The following is a 15,523-nucleotide window of genomic DNA, read 5'->3' on the forward strand; positions in this document are numbered from 1 at the left end:
GTACTATGCCATACACTGTATATATGTACACATACCGCACAACTCAATGGGATGCTGTCATATACATAACTGTAAAAGGACCGCAGAGGCTGGACATGGAATGTGATGGGAGGGTTCTGAGGATGTGGGGTTTGAAAGCACACAAAGTACACACTGTTTTGGGTGGTATCACTTACAAAGTGGGTATCCCTGAGGTGATACCAGCAGGATTTGATATTGTTTGAGAAACTATTAATGCTAACCCAGTTTTGGTACAGATATAAAATTATATTTTTTCTTTAAATGTAATGGGTTTGTCTGTGGTTCCAAAAGAGCCCATGAGATACAAAGAGGGGCACAATACATTTGCCGTTTTTCATCCAGATCACAGAGTTGTTATCCGATATCTTATCAGAGCGTCATGTTAAATGTTATTTTCTTATTTGGCCTCTGTGAGTAGCAAAATGATGGCTAAAGCTCTTAAATTGTAAGAATTATTAAGTTGGTAGCACTGACACAGATAGGGGTGAACATGTATCGTCAATTCCTGTACTTTGCTTGAGGTCAATGCTCAGGAGTTGCACAGATGTTGTTGCCAGATGTGGATCCAACTGTGACCTCATGTTAGTTGCCTTCACATGTGAGAACACACACATTTGTTTTCAGGAGTGGAGGTGTGTATAACTCATTTAATAGCACTGCTGTGTTCCTAATATATTTTCACAGTCATGCAGCAACGGTGCCAAATCACAGTGTGTGTCCTCTCTGCTTTCATTTATTTCTTGATAGAATCAGAGGGACACAGTTTCTGGACACGAGTGGCACTATTAAACAATACTTGATGTGCTTTTCAATGTGTTTATTTCACCAGTAAAGGACAGGCATTTATTAAGGCCTGTCCTCGGACTTACTGTTGCTACCTCTGCCAGGTTTCCTGTACTCAGTATGAAGTAGCCAGCCTTGATGTTAGAGGGATTTGGTGCTAATTTCAGCTTTTTCTGATCTAGTTGTGGTATAAATTAAACTAAAACACTTGATATTTTATCAAGTGTTAAACATTTTACATGTTTTAGTTCAGACCTAGAAAAAGGAATGTAAATCAAACTTAGCCAATAGGATTTAATCCTAATGGTTAACAAAATGACCAGATCTTGTGCAATTTAACTTACATTTTATAATTGTGTAGTCTGTAGTAGTAGAATAGATAGCATTTATAAAAGATGCACACAAGCTTTTTTACAAAAACTTGATATTTCGAGATGAGATGAGTTTGAAAGAATTTAATGCAATGTGTTCATGGTAAATTGCTCCTTTAGCTGGTGGCAATTCAAAATATCATCGAATGAAATGGTTTTGGTATCATATTTGGTTTTGTTTTGAAATAAGCCTTAGTGATTTATGAAAATAGCCACTGTAGTAAAATAGTGCAAAGGTTTGGAACTACTTTCACTTGAGGATTAACGCGCATTTAGTGCTCTAGTTTTTTGGTGGGATTGAGTCAAAATGAACTTGCATGCACTTATTTCTATTTGAGGACCTGTGCCAGTTATAGACTTTACAGAGTGAGGACATTTTGGGAACATCAGGGCATTTTGGCTGGTCCTCACTTTGTGTCACCTCAAAGGGCAGTTTCAGGGTTAAACTTATTTTGGGGTTCGCCATCAAACCTCCGTCCTTTACTCACCAGGAGCTTGTTCCAGCAGGAGCACTATCAGTGGTGCTTTTTTTCCCACTGAAGTTGGTTTGTCCTACTCAGTCATGCAATCCAATACTGTATAAACACAAATTGACAGCAGCTCATGCACCTGGCTCCAACTCTTCTACTTCACTTTGATGTATTGATATGTTATTGAATGAAGGGAGAGAAAAGCTTGTCCCTGACTCCATCCAGATTAGTGTGTTTTTTGTTTGACAGCAATGAGGCTCTGTTACACAGTCATCAGGGCTTCTTTATTTAGTCAAGTCCTGCCTCACTTTACAGCTTTGATTTGGTGATTGGCAGCTTTGAAGACTGAGCCATATGTTTTTTTCAAATCAATCTTCAGACACCTAGTTTACCTGTAATGGATGAACTGATTAGATTGCAGAGGTCAGAGGTCAAGGGCACAACTTCTTTCGCTTTTGTAGCTTCTTTGCAGCAACATCCATATTTGAAGTAAAGTTTATTGCCAATGGCTACAGCTTTGTGTGACATCACAGTGTATATGCCAGTCATGGCACACAGGTAAAACCGACATTTTTTGTTTGAATTTTTTGCCTTTTTATTATGAATACAAAAAACACCTCTCAGAGGCCCCATAAGGTAGACTTTTGAAACTCTGTTTGTTTCACAGATTGCATTGAGGCCATGAGCTGCATTTTGTCAGTATTGCTGAAAAAAACACCTCCTACTTCTTTATTCCTGCGAGCCATTTGTTCAGAGGGTTACATAACAGACTGATTAGTGTATAACAGTGTCTATAGCAGGGATTGGATGTGATCAGCAAGCCTTGTCTTAACATTTTTTGGTTTTTCCACAGTTAGGATCTAGAGCGGAGCTACATGTATTACCTACAAGGGTAATACTCTTCAGGGAAACACACACACACTAACAAACACATTAATATATATGTATTCATCAAAAGGAACGACTTTCTTCTTTCTCTTGAACTCCATGCACCATCACTCTACACGCCTTCTTCAATTCGTCCTACTTGTTTGCCCTGTTTTGCAGTCTGCATTAAGTTCTATTTGTATCTTGTCTATCCATACCTATAGGTACATAATGACATACCTACAGTCAACCTTACCATTTCCAAGAATGCAATATCTTAGCAACACCTGGGTATATTCCCTTACATTTGGTACAATGTTTGAATTTACAGAAGAACGGATTAATCATGACACAATATAACACAAATCTCTAAGAGGATGAAAGTATGAGGTGACAACAGTCTGTATCCAAAAGGTCAAAGTTCAGCTTTGGTGTAAAATCATATAGTCATTTTAACATTAAATATGTAGGCAAATATGAATATTATAAAATAATATGATTTTTTTTTTTAAACTAGTATACAAGCTATGTCCTCTATGCTGCTGTAGGCTTGCTTATTTTCATTTGGAGGTCCTAAAAATACTACTCAAAGTTGTATTGCAATACATGCTATACTTTACAGTAGAGGGTTATGAAAGGTTCTGCATGTCAAGAATGGTAAAATATGTAAGGATTTTTTGACAGTTCACTGCGCCTCTGAAGCAACAGGATTTATCTCGGTGATCCGGGACAGAGATAAACACTGCTGCACAATGAAGCAAACATGTAAAACATTGGAGATCTTTGTATCAAGTGTAAATATATTGCAAGAAGAAAATAAGTCATTACTGTGGCAGACCCCATGGCAGGGATAATTAATATGATTTTGCTCACAAATAACCCCTTGTTATAAATAAGAATTGTAGCATTCTTTTAAGAACATTTAAATCTTGTTTGTTAAGGAACGATTAAAGTGGCATCAATCAGTAAGAAAAAGGGATAAATAGAACATCCCTATCCTCTAATTTGTAATCAGTAAGAACTTACCAAGGGATAATTCCAGTTAAGGAACTTGAGTGTGTGTTATCAGTAAAAAAAAATAGCTTTAACTGACCAGAGCTGTGGCTGTTCTATATCCAGCTGTTAGGAAAATCTCTGTGCTGTTCAGGGTCGGAGAAATCAATCTTCTAGGGCCCCAACTGTTGGGTGGAGACGAGCCCAGTGTACACAGAACAAATTACCACCCGCTGAATCTTTATGGGTCCAGAATCTAAAGAATTCAGACTCTGCTTCAGCCCAGTGTGACATCACAAGGCCAGCATGCATATTGTGAAAGCTTGGATGCTGGAGGTCTGTCTGGATATATGTGGAGCATTTTGGCCTTTCACTGTGTTCCACATGCATACAGTGTGTGTGTGTTTCTCCTAAAACCTGGCAGTGTTCCTAGCTCGGGAGGGTTGTGCCAGCGTGGTGTCCAGGTTTCTGCCCTAGAGATGTGGAAAGCGACCAATCAGAGGAGGAGTTCTGGAGAAAATCCTAGGGTGCCCATTACTGACCTATTTGCAGATAGGCAGGCTTTTACTCTTTTTGCAAACCTTATAACTGCCAGAGCAGTTTTGATTTGAAGACACACAGAGTTGGAACAAGTTATAACAGAACATAACTTTCACTCATTGAGTTACATAATGAAGCTTCTTGTTTTCAACTTAATGGTCTCCACATGAGTTTATAATTTTATGCCATTCTTTGTTCCACTTTGTTTTTGTTTTATTGTGCTACATTACATTACACATTTGTCTCAACAGCCGAGGTGGCTGGTAGATGCAATTATATATTTACCAGCCAATAAAAGGAAATAGCCTTTTGGTATTTCATTGAGATATAACATGTTTAATACAAGCCTAAAAAAAAAAACTAATGGATAATTGTACTATATTTAATATGTCAATCAGTTTTTAAAAATGTATTAAATATAATTTTGAAGTACAATTGAAAAGCCTGAAAAAAAAATTTCTTTGGTAAACCGAACAAATCATAACCATAGCTTTCTCATTACACGTGTGTGTGTGTGTGTGTGTGTGTGCGCGCGCTTGTAAATCAAATTAGACTTGACACTGAGAATAGTGTTTTAATGATCTAACTGTTTTGATACAAACATAGTGTCCGCGTGGCCAATACACTTCTGACATTTACTTGCCAAATGAAAAAATACCTGCATCTTCGGTGGGTGTGGTCCTCTTTTACCTTGTGTATTTCTTCTTTTCAGAATGCTGCTTCATCATTTATCCAATACCTTGCTATGGTATGTGATGAACTGCTACCTGGCACTCAGCTCGCCTCCTTCCTTTCCTTCCCAGCCATGGCTGCCTCCCAGTAAAGGCTGGGATGAAAAGCCTCACAGACCCAGCCTTTACTGGTTTATTGTTGTCTGAACATAGTCCTGGCTGTACAGCTCACTTCCTATGCTATACACTGTCCTCATGTAGAGACCTGGAAAACTGCTGGAAGAGTTCAACCACAAAGATAATGAGCAAAACATTTGTTCAGCATCTATATTGAAGACTTTCTAAAAAAATTCCAGCTTTTACAATGTGGTGTGTTCTCTGAATAGGCTGTGCTTTGAGGTGCATGGCAATGCTGTTTTATTGCTTCTGTTAGTGACAAGAACAATTACAGCTTATACGACTGGATAAAATTGGCTTGTACCAGTACATACAGTGTCTGAAATGTAAATATAAATGGCCCAAAATTCACTTCCTAAAATCTGTATTGTTATGTGTCCAAACTTCAAATCTCTTCCCATGTAAAGCTGTCTTCACAGTCAAAGCATGACAGCTTTCCGGTTCGTTTCCAGGACAGTGCCCTGTTAGTGCCAGAGTACACAGTGTTACTGCTCATATAGTGTATATGTGCTCTCAGGGATTGTGTTTACATACTGCTCTAAATAACAGAAAATACCTAATTTGAGGTCCGGTCCGGGACAAGCTGTTCATATGGGATCCAGCCGAACAGTAATCCTGTGTGCATGCAGTCTGGGTGGTCAGGCAGTCTATCTGTGCTGTTAAAAATAACCGGTACTGCACATAAAGTCACAAGTGACTTTCCAGGGGCCTGTACTACAAAGCGAGTTCAACATACCCTAGATATCTTTCCGATATCTGTGTGAACTTAACCTAACAATTGCAATCATGCTAAGCGGTCACATGATACTTGTTATTACCTCAGTAAGTCAACCCAGGTTTGCCTCGTCAAGATCGGAGCGTGTGCACATAAAAGGGGCGGTGTTTACTGCATATGACCAATCACACACATGGACAAGTAAACTGGCACCAGAGCCCACTTTCACAATGAGGACCACACTGTTATATTAGAAAAGTACGAGATGAAGAAACACATTATGCAGACAAAGAAACACTGTTACAGCTGCTAAATGCAGGAATGACAGCTGGTAGAATAATATCTGATTGTATGATTGTGTAAGGAGTCCCCCGATCACATTTGTGGGAAAAAATATTACGTCACCACAACATAATAACCCATGGTAACAAGATAAATAACTCTGGGCCTCAAGATATGAAGTTCTCCAGAATTCAGGTCTGAAAACAGCTCAAGTGCCTGTGTCTGGCTGGTTTGTGTACAGAAGATTGTGTTGTGTGTCTGTGCTCTGTTGAGCAGTGTGCTGTTGGATGAACTGTTTGTTTGCCACTCAAACAGGTTGTGAGCTCTGAGACGATGACATTTGAGAGCTAGATGTCTTCACAAGACACATGACTTGGGCCAGGCCTGGAAAATGTGCTTTCACTAGTTACTTGTTTGGTGCGTTTCGTAGAACCCGTGCTCAGTGTTTAGTTTGGTGCAGTTTGGTTAGTTGGCTTGGTTGGATGCATGGAGTGAACTAAACAACTGGACAGAGGCTGTGTAAAATGGAGGCGAGGGGAAGAGGGGGGTGGTCCCAATAGTGAGGGGTTGTCAAAGTATTAAAGCATGGCAAGCACAGGGTTTTGTAACTGCAGATATATGATTGTGTGATCAATTCAAAAACTGAACTGCTTTAAAATGAATGTCAAGGGGAGAAGCAGGGGACTCGTCAGCACATGAGAGCAGAAGTTTCTCTGATACATGAGGAAGTGAAATGTAGAAGTCACACATTAATGGTTCTCTTCTTGCATTGCAGTACAAAATCCATCTTTTTGTCCTGCTTCTAAAACCTTATCAATGATGTATGAGGTCCAGTTGCTGTCTCCATCAATAATTAATTATGAATTGTTAGATCAGACTAGCTTGTTACAGCATTGTGTCAGATTTTGCTCAGAACTTGTACATAAATGAATCCCAAGACCAAAGTCTGTAAAGATGTTTCTGTTTAAATCATTTTTTTCAGCCTTTATTAAATTGAATAGCCTCAGAAAGGCTTATCTGAGCAGCCATGTTGGAATATTAATCGTAGCTTCACCGAGCTTAGTTAGATCATTTCTGTATCAAAGGCCTGTAGCTCCACCCTAACAATCTAGATATGGAAAAAAAAAAGTGCAAAATTCCCTCAACAAGACAGATACTGAGGGAAAGTATAAGCCGACATATTTGCAATAATATGATATCTGACATCATTTTAGTGCACATTTTCATTGGACTATTACAAATTTTGCAACATGTCAACACAGAGAAATCATCAGAAAAGGATGTTCCCAATTCAGTCCTGTTGTTCAAGTTATATATACACTCCTGATCAAAATCTTAAGACCAGTTAAAAAATTGCATGAATTTGCATTTTGCACTGTTGAATCTTAGGAAGGTTCTAAGTAGAGTTTCAAAATGCAAAAAGAAGAAATGGGAACAAGAGCCCAAAAGTTGTGAGCAGGCAATTTATTCCTTCCTAAGATCCAACAGTGCAAAATGCAAATTCATGCAATTTTTTAACTGGTCTTAAGATTTTGATCAGGAGTGTATTTGATAGTATAATAATTTGATCCTATGGGACAGTGTAATTTGCTGCATTACACATTGTCATAAATTAATGTATTTAAATGTTTTATTGACTATCCTATTCTCTTTTAAATATGAAATGAATCAGTTCACTGAATATAGCATATATCACAGTTAATGATTATTTCCTATAATGAGGGACGGATGCTGAAGAAAATAATTTGCATTCATGTGTATATTTTCATGTTCCCAAATATTAAAAATTTGTTCTGACAACTTACAAATCACACAGTGTTTGGTCAGGTGTACTGAGTGCAGGTGGGATTTGTACCTCTCTTGCACAACTCCTCCTGGGCGCAGCACCATGAATGCCTGAGAGGAGAGAAAGAAATTTGTCTATTGCTCATTTGGATGATTTATTGCGTGTCACCTCTTTTCATGACAACAGACCTGTTAATCGACAGCCATTGGGAACAGACACAACCGATTTGGCTGTTTTTGGTCAACATCTTGAGAGCTTTAATATTAAAGTGGTATGAAGACAGTGCAGGTATGAAGTCCCACCAAACACTGTGTTGCCAGATAGATAAACGTATTACAGTTAATTGCTGAGCACGTTAGACATCCATCAGCTTCACACATCAACAGTGTTTGTGCCTGAGTATGTGCGTTAAACTGAACCAACATGCTTCCCTGGATAATTAAATATTCTAAAGCAACAGCTCATTGTCACATAACCACAAGAGAGACACCTGCATGGGACAGTCGGGACAACAGCGTCTTTAAGCAGTTGAGAAACACACATATTTGGTTAGGCACCAAGTATCACCACATGATTATCTGTTGGTTGTGTGATCTTATTCGCTGACTTAGTTCCTAAGCTGGGTCCCAATTCCATTTTTTAAAGGCACCATTAATGTATTTTAGAGCTTTAAATTTATATTTACAACTGCTTGTAACCACTGCACCTCGAGTGCAGACTCTCCAGCAGTCGGCTGTTTGTCTCAAGTCTTCAGGTGAACGTAAAATAGTTAGACTTATGCACATGGAAATTACTTTGGAATTTCAAATTATAATCACCATAACTTTTTAAGTAGTCTCCAAACTGAGTTGAATGTTGAGCCGTAATGGAAGTGGTAAAGTAAAAACAGGTCATTCGTTACAGGAATTTTCCAGTTTGTATTCAAGAGCCTGGACTTTTGGTTTAAGAGCACACGGTTTTGATTTCACGTTGCACTCATATACAGCCGGGTTGTGTTTTGATTTGCTGCGCTCCAGCTTCTCTGCATGAGCGTACAGTCTGGCCCTGCACTTCTCCTTTTGTCCCAGATTTTCCTCTTCTGCTCTCTGAGTTTTTTTCTAACAAGTCAGTCAAAATTCCCCAACCAATAGGATGTCAGGTGTAGTAATGACAAATTAAATTGCACAAACCCGGTTAAAGTAGCCGCCCCTACGGGACTCCCAAAGACATAAAGCCAGAGTCCATCTTTTATTTATCTAAAACCTCGGGAGACACATTGAGATGTCATACTCATTTTTAATGTTACCGAGGTACAGCGTTTCAAAAATAGAAGGAATACAATAAATTCAAATTCAAACAGCATCACAAACGATACATGATTATACAAATTAAAACAAGTTACAGGTAATGTAAAGTAAAACGTTAAAAAGTAAAAGTGTATGAAAGATTAAAAAATGAATCAATAAAACCAGTAGTTAAATTGAAAGCTGTGACAGTTCAAATGAATAGTATGGTCAGTTGACTCTTGGAAAAGCCGCAAACGATATTAATAAAGTCAGCTTGAATTCTGTTGAAGTCTATTCCGAGTGTGTGGAGTACAGTTGTAAAAATTTGATTTTCCTTGCTCCTATTTGCCAGGTCCGCTTAAAATACGCAACCTTGGGCTTCTTTCTTTGAAAGTCTCTTTGCAAAAACACAATAACAATGTTTGCGTACAGCCTCACAAATAATATCAGTGCTGTAGGGTGATTACCCTGCTATCAATCCCCACGTGGGTCCATTCCACCTATTTATTGCCTCATTAGATACAATTCAACGACATGTCAACCAAGTTGTGGCCCTCTAAGTCGGTCACTCTCCCCAGTGGTTTGACCTGCCACCAGCACTTTGTTGAGCCGCCCAGCGACTTTCTTTGTCTCGATGCCGATGAGTGATCTGAAGAGCAGGTGGCAAGATGGCTGTAGCGACAGTAATAAAATCATAGCTTGACACTTCTCACACTGTAGCAACATATAGAGAAACAATTACAGATCTTTCACTGAATAAACAAAATAAACATTAGAGTTTGTAGTATTTTAATATGAAGCTAACACATCCACAACAAGGTTGGAACAATTTCACTTGTCAACACTAGAGCAGGCATTCTTTTGAATAATCTGAAAGCAGAAACATAATTCATTGCTGCTAAAGGACTTTTAATTTGACATTGTGGGCGGCCGTGGCTGAGGGGTAAAGTGGTCATCCTCCAACCTGAAGGTCAGCAGTTCGATCCCCAGTCTGACCCATCTGCATGCCTAAGTGTCCTTGGGCAAGATGCAAAGGCAACCTCTGGTTAGATTTGATTAAGTTCACAAATAATAGTTCAGAGGTGAATTATCAAGAAAACCAGAAGTTGTCTTCTGTGGAGGATATGTAACGTTCCAGTAATGCGCAGCTTTTTCTGCCTTTCTGATCTGTCAGATGTGGACTGTTTAGTGACAATACATGAATCACACTTCTACAGGAGACTGAGTGATTTTTAGGAAAACATGATTTTTCTGGTGAGGCTGCATCCGGCTCTTCTGGTTTAGCTGTTTCTTCCTGTGCTAAATATGCTACTAACTGAATACATCTGTAGTTCAGTTTCTAGCAAAGGGAAGTGCTATTATTTGGAATTAAAAAGGTTTTAAAGGTCATCAGTTTCACTCCAAATTCAATACAGCATTTTTTAGTTCAAGAAAATATTTTTTTCAATTGGATGAAATGCGTAATGAGAGAAACAGCTGATGGCGCTTGTTCTCCAATCTGGTTTCATTCAATCCGACAAGAAGATAAAGTAATTATAAATGTAATGAGTAATTATAAGAGCCCTAGTTGGAGGTTAATGAGTCTAAGACAAGGTGAATCGATGAATCCCTCAAAGACCAGACTGATGTCTTGAAATAACCTGTTTACCCTGTCACAGAAAACTGAGAGAACTATATCAAAGGTTCACATGTGAGGAGTGATATCAATTGGCTTAACGTGAGTTTGTTGATCAAATGATTATCTGATGAATTCAGCTTTAGTTTGTCATTTAATGTACAAACACACTGTGTGCTGAACCATACCTTTAATCATTGATAATTCGATCAACAGCTGAGTGCTGTTTTATATCATTGTGAACTAAATATATTTGGGTTTTGAACTGTTGATCAGATCAAAGCAATCTAACTAATTTACTCAATAATCACCAGTTAAAACATTAGTGAAAATAATCATTAGCCACAGCCATAGCAACCCTGCTAGCTATAGTATTATGGTTATTTTGTCCAGCAGGAAGCCCAGTTGGCCTTATCTGACCCTCATTACATGTTTACAGTGGTGATACTAATGTATCAGGATTAAGGTGACACTGATATGATTATGTTTAGGAACACCTTTAACACTGTAGTGGTGACTTTGCGAGGGGGGTGCAGAGGAGCGATGTGGCGTCCAGTGGGTCGGCGGCAGGGCCCCCCCCCTCCCCCCCTATGGCCTGAGTCTTGGCTCCGGCAGCCTCACTGTCACATGTGGCAGGATCAGCAGCGGCGGCTGATCAGTTCTGACGCACGCTGTGTGGACATGCATTCCCTGTAGTGAACCTGTCTACCTCAGGCATACACTCTGAGGACAAACTCATTCACACACGGACACACTTCAGATGCAGCTGTATACACACACACTCTCACACACACAGAGGTTGTGCAGGGGTCAGGCTTTCATATAGTAGAATCCAGCAGATGCTTCTATGTCAGTGCTGTGGTGGTCTCAGCGGTTGTGGTCCGTTACATGTCAGTGGGGAGGCAGGCGATGGGTGAGTTGGCACAACATGCAAGGTCAGTGTTAATGACACTGTCTGCGTGAAGCTGTGACCCACATGTAAGATGGCACAAGTAAAAGAGGTCAAATGCATTTATTTTTTGACATTTTTGTGCTCAAATGTTGTAACCGCCCTATTTGCATTTCTTTCACTGTAATCTTGCACCATTTGGCACAGTATTTTTTGGTTGCTTCACTCATGTGTCGGTTTTACATGCATTGTTAAAGGGATAGTCCACCGAAAAATTTAAATGCACTCTATCTACTCACCACTGTGTCGATGGAGGGGTGGGTAAGGTGTTTGAGTCGACAAAACACTTTTGGAGTCTCAAGGGTAAACAATGTTGCAGCCAAACTGACCCCTTCTTCAGACGTAATAAAACAACAGGCATAGGGTTGATTCTGTTGCTTTAGTTAAGGCTCAACATACCAGCATGATGTTCGTTACAGGTTATGCTCCTGCTCATTGTTTTAAGAACAAAGACTCTTCCAGTGTCTCACTCTGGCAGGTGTTACAAGCTATTTATATTTGTGCAGTGTCTGTTCATCACAGTGAACTCCAAGTGTAGAGCTAAGGAATGTTTGCAGAATGAGCAAAGCTAGTGTGAGTCATTGTGGGTAATGAGATATAAGCAATGCAGTGCTGGGAAGTTTCGTTAACATTGTAGAATAAAGTAAAAACAAGTCTGCAAGTATATGCAGTCAGTTGAAATTCTCTCTTGCTACCTGGGAAATGGACCAATGTATAAGCTCACCTGGCTTTTAAAGGTTAAGGAGATCACAGTCTAATTGTTTTTAATGAATGTTAGACCTAGAGCACACCCATGGTTAATTAAGGGATTAAGTAAAAACTCTTTTGAACCGAGCCCTTGGCTCAGCAACCTATGTGTCTGGTGTGAAAGTAAATGTAGTTGGAAACGCCCTAAATCAACTTGCACCTTTAGACCACGTGTTTGGATTGAGAGTCAAAGCTTGTCCTCTTTAAATTCTGTTTATATACCATAACATGTTTTTTTACCAGTAAATGCAAATAACCTTGCAGTTTGTAGGAATAAATTAAATACATACATTATTGAATATATTGTTAGTAAATCTTAGTATCTTAGCAGATACTGTAATAACAGTGGCAATGTCCCTGCAGCTAGATGTTTTTTCAAACATACAACCACTTGCTATTTGTAGGAGACAGGGTTAGTAGAAAGTAACAGAAGTATATTAATATGTGCTATATATAGCAAATGTATTAAGTATTCAAAAATATAAAATATGTGTACAACAAACATTTTTGGCGCATTTTAATTTACAATGTAGCCTATCATGATTATTACAATAGTATTATTGATAAAATTATTCCTTTTTATTTCAAGCTCCTGTACAGTACTTGCATGGAATAGTGTATCATTAAGTAAATTATTTTCTATACAATGTACAACTATTATTAAACATTATTTTACAGACTGTAATATACCTTTATGTTAGACTGTCAAAAGTTCACCTTTACTAATTGTATCTGTTTCATATAATTGTAGTTAAATAGATTGTTGTGTTGTTTGGACAACAAAACAAGGTATCAGATAAGGATCGGGAGATAGTGGTGGATATTTTTCTAATGTAGAAGACATCAATACAGGTCCACATAAAAAAAAAAACTATATGAAATCAATCAAATTCATTACACCCCCTTTGCTTTGAAATGGTAAATATATCTGTTCATCCAGTTTTTCATTAGTCCATATACCAGCTTTAATTTATGATCCTTGTCAAATTTAGTTAACAGCAAACCTAGAGATGAGGCACGGGTTCAGAGTGACGATAAATAACAGCCTTTATAATACATCTCAAATCCTTGGGAGTAAACAGATGCACTGATGCACATTTGACGACGGGAGCCATTAAAACGGAGAAAAGCTGCGTCGAACATTTTCATATTTGTGCGGCTGAAATGTTCATTGAATTCCTCCATCCTTCTCTGATCGTGCCAGTATTTTTGGCTCCTCTCCCTCACCACCCCTCCCCTCCTCCTTTCCCTCTGCATCTTTTCCCTCTTTTTTTCAACGTGAACAGCTTACTGCAGTATCCTTAAAGTCCCTGGCTGTGTCCTGAGTTGTCCTCTCTTACCCAGCATGCACTGCAGCACCGATCTGGAGCTCTGTCGGCTCAGGATGGGCACGCGCTTTTGATGCCGGGGGAGGGGTGGAGGGGGATGTAGAGGGAGAGACAGGCAGATGCTATGATGCTGCTTTTATATACTCCTTTCAATGGTTTCCCTATGCACCCACTGCTGTCATCAATTTGAAAAGCCCCCCTCCTCTTTTTGCTTTTTCATTGCTGGCCCTGAAATAGTGTCCATGAGGCTGAAAAAACGAGCGGAAAAAAAACCTGGTATTGATGCAAACAGAGTCTGCGAGCCGGTGCATTGTCCTGATGTGACCCACACTCAGAGAAGCGAAAGCAACAACTGCTAGCCTGAGAGGGAGGTTTGCGCGCACACACATGTGTGTGTGTCTGGCTGTGTGTGCGTGTAAACTGTGGGCAGTGATATTACTGTGGAAGAAATAAATGAAATTTCAATATTTTTCCCATCCTTAACTTCAACAGCGCAGCGATGTATTTTTCTACACGCTCAGCACGTCCACAATACAAAACTGTGTGTCTAAGCCATTTGGTAACACACCCACTCATAATAGCACACACATAACTTTTTCTAATCTTTGCTAAGGTTGCAATTACTGATTAAGCATTGAAATGGTTCTTTATTTATATAGAACGCAAGATCACAAATAATGACACCTACTTTCAATCAGACTGACAAACATATGCACACATCCTATTTCTATTCCTATTACATTTTATATTATACAATCAAGGACATCCTTTAAAGTCTTTCTATCATTTACCTATTCGATTTATCAAGCCATACTTTTCAATTCATTAGTCCAGATGTATACTACTCTATGTAATACTTGGAATCTGAAACATAAATTACTTATATTACCCAGGTAAGAAAACAGACACTCCGGCTATAGAATTATTAATATTTCACTTCCTCCTTCCCCTTTCTGGCTGGCTGGCGTTTTTGACAATTTCATGGTGCATTTTTAACACACTAATGAGTTCAACTTTCTGCACTACTATTTACAAGGTTAGACAGAGAAAGTCTACAATCGACAAGTATGTACATAAGTGTCTCTCATCATCCTGCCATTAAAACTTTTAATCATACTTATATTGCTATTGTTGAGACGTACAATATATATTCTGTATTAGATTGGTTGGGCAGGAGATTATCATTCAGGGCTCAACTGATTAAAAACCTCAATGAATAATGGAAAAAGAGGAGATGTGACCCGGCCCGGAGGAAGCCCGGGGCCCCCGTCTGGAGCTAGGCCCAGACGGAGGGCTCGATGGCGAGCGCCTGGTGGCCGGGTTTGCCACGGAGCCCGGTCGGGCATAGCCCGAACAAACTACGTGGCACCCCCCCTCTCTTCATCCCATGGGCCCACCACCTGTGGGAAGACCCGTTGGGGTCGGGTGCGCAGCCACATGGGTGGCAGCGAAGGTCAGGGGTCTCGACGGACCAGACCCGGGCGGCAGAAGCTAGCTCTGGGGACGTGGAACGTCACCTCGCTGTGGGGAAAGGAACCGGAGCTTGTGAGGGAGGTGGAGCGCTATCAGTTAGATCTGGTGGGGCTTACCTCCACGCACAGTCTCAGCTCTGGTACCGTACTCCTGGATAAGGGTTGGACTCTATTCTTCTCCGGAGTTGCCGAGGGCGTGAGGCGCCGGGCGGGTGTGGGGATACTCATAAATCCCCGGCTGAGCGCCGCGGTGTTGGAGTTTACCCCGGTAGACGAGAGGGTCGCCTCCCTGCGCCTAAGGGTTGTAGGGGGGAAAACTCTGACTGTTGTTTGTGCGTATGCACCAAACAGCAGCTCAGAGTACTCAGCCTTCTTGGAGACCCTGAATGGAGTCCTGTATGGGGCTCCAGTAGGGGACTCCGTTGTTCTGCTGGGTGACTTCAACGCCCACGTGGGCAACGATGGAGACAC

The 15,523-nt window shown here is 40.0% G+C and overlaps 1 protein-coding gene across 6 annotated transcripts in view; it reads left to right on the forward strand.

Moving 5' to 3' along the window:
- The window catches only part of thrb (thyroid hormone receptor beta), a 109,120-nt gene that overhangs the window by 41,271 nt on the left and 52,326 nt on the right, over positions 1-15,523 (forward strand). The window contains exon 2 of one of the 6 annotated variants that reach the window (XM_053446638.1): positions 4,758-4,793. The exons of the other annotated variants lie outside the window; for them this stretch is intronic. The gene's annotated coding sequence lies outside the window, so the exon portion shown is untranslated. The remainder of the gene's footprint in view (positions 1-4,757; positions 4,794-15,523) is intronic. 6 annotated transcript variants of the gene reach the window in all.

Source organism: Pleuronectes platessa, chromosome 18 (genome assembly GCF_947347685.1).
Source record: "Pleuronectes platessa chromosome 18, fPlePla1.1, whole genome shotgun sequence".
NCBI lineage: Eukaryota > Metazoa > Chordata > Actinopteri > Pleuronectiformes > Pleuronectidae > Pleuronectes > Pleuronectes platessa.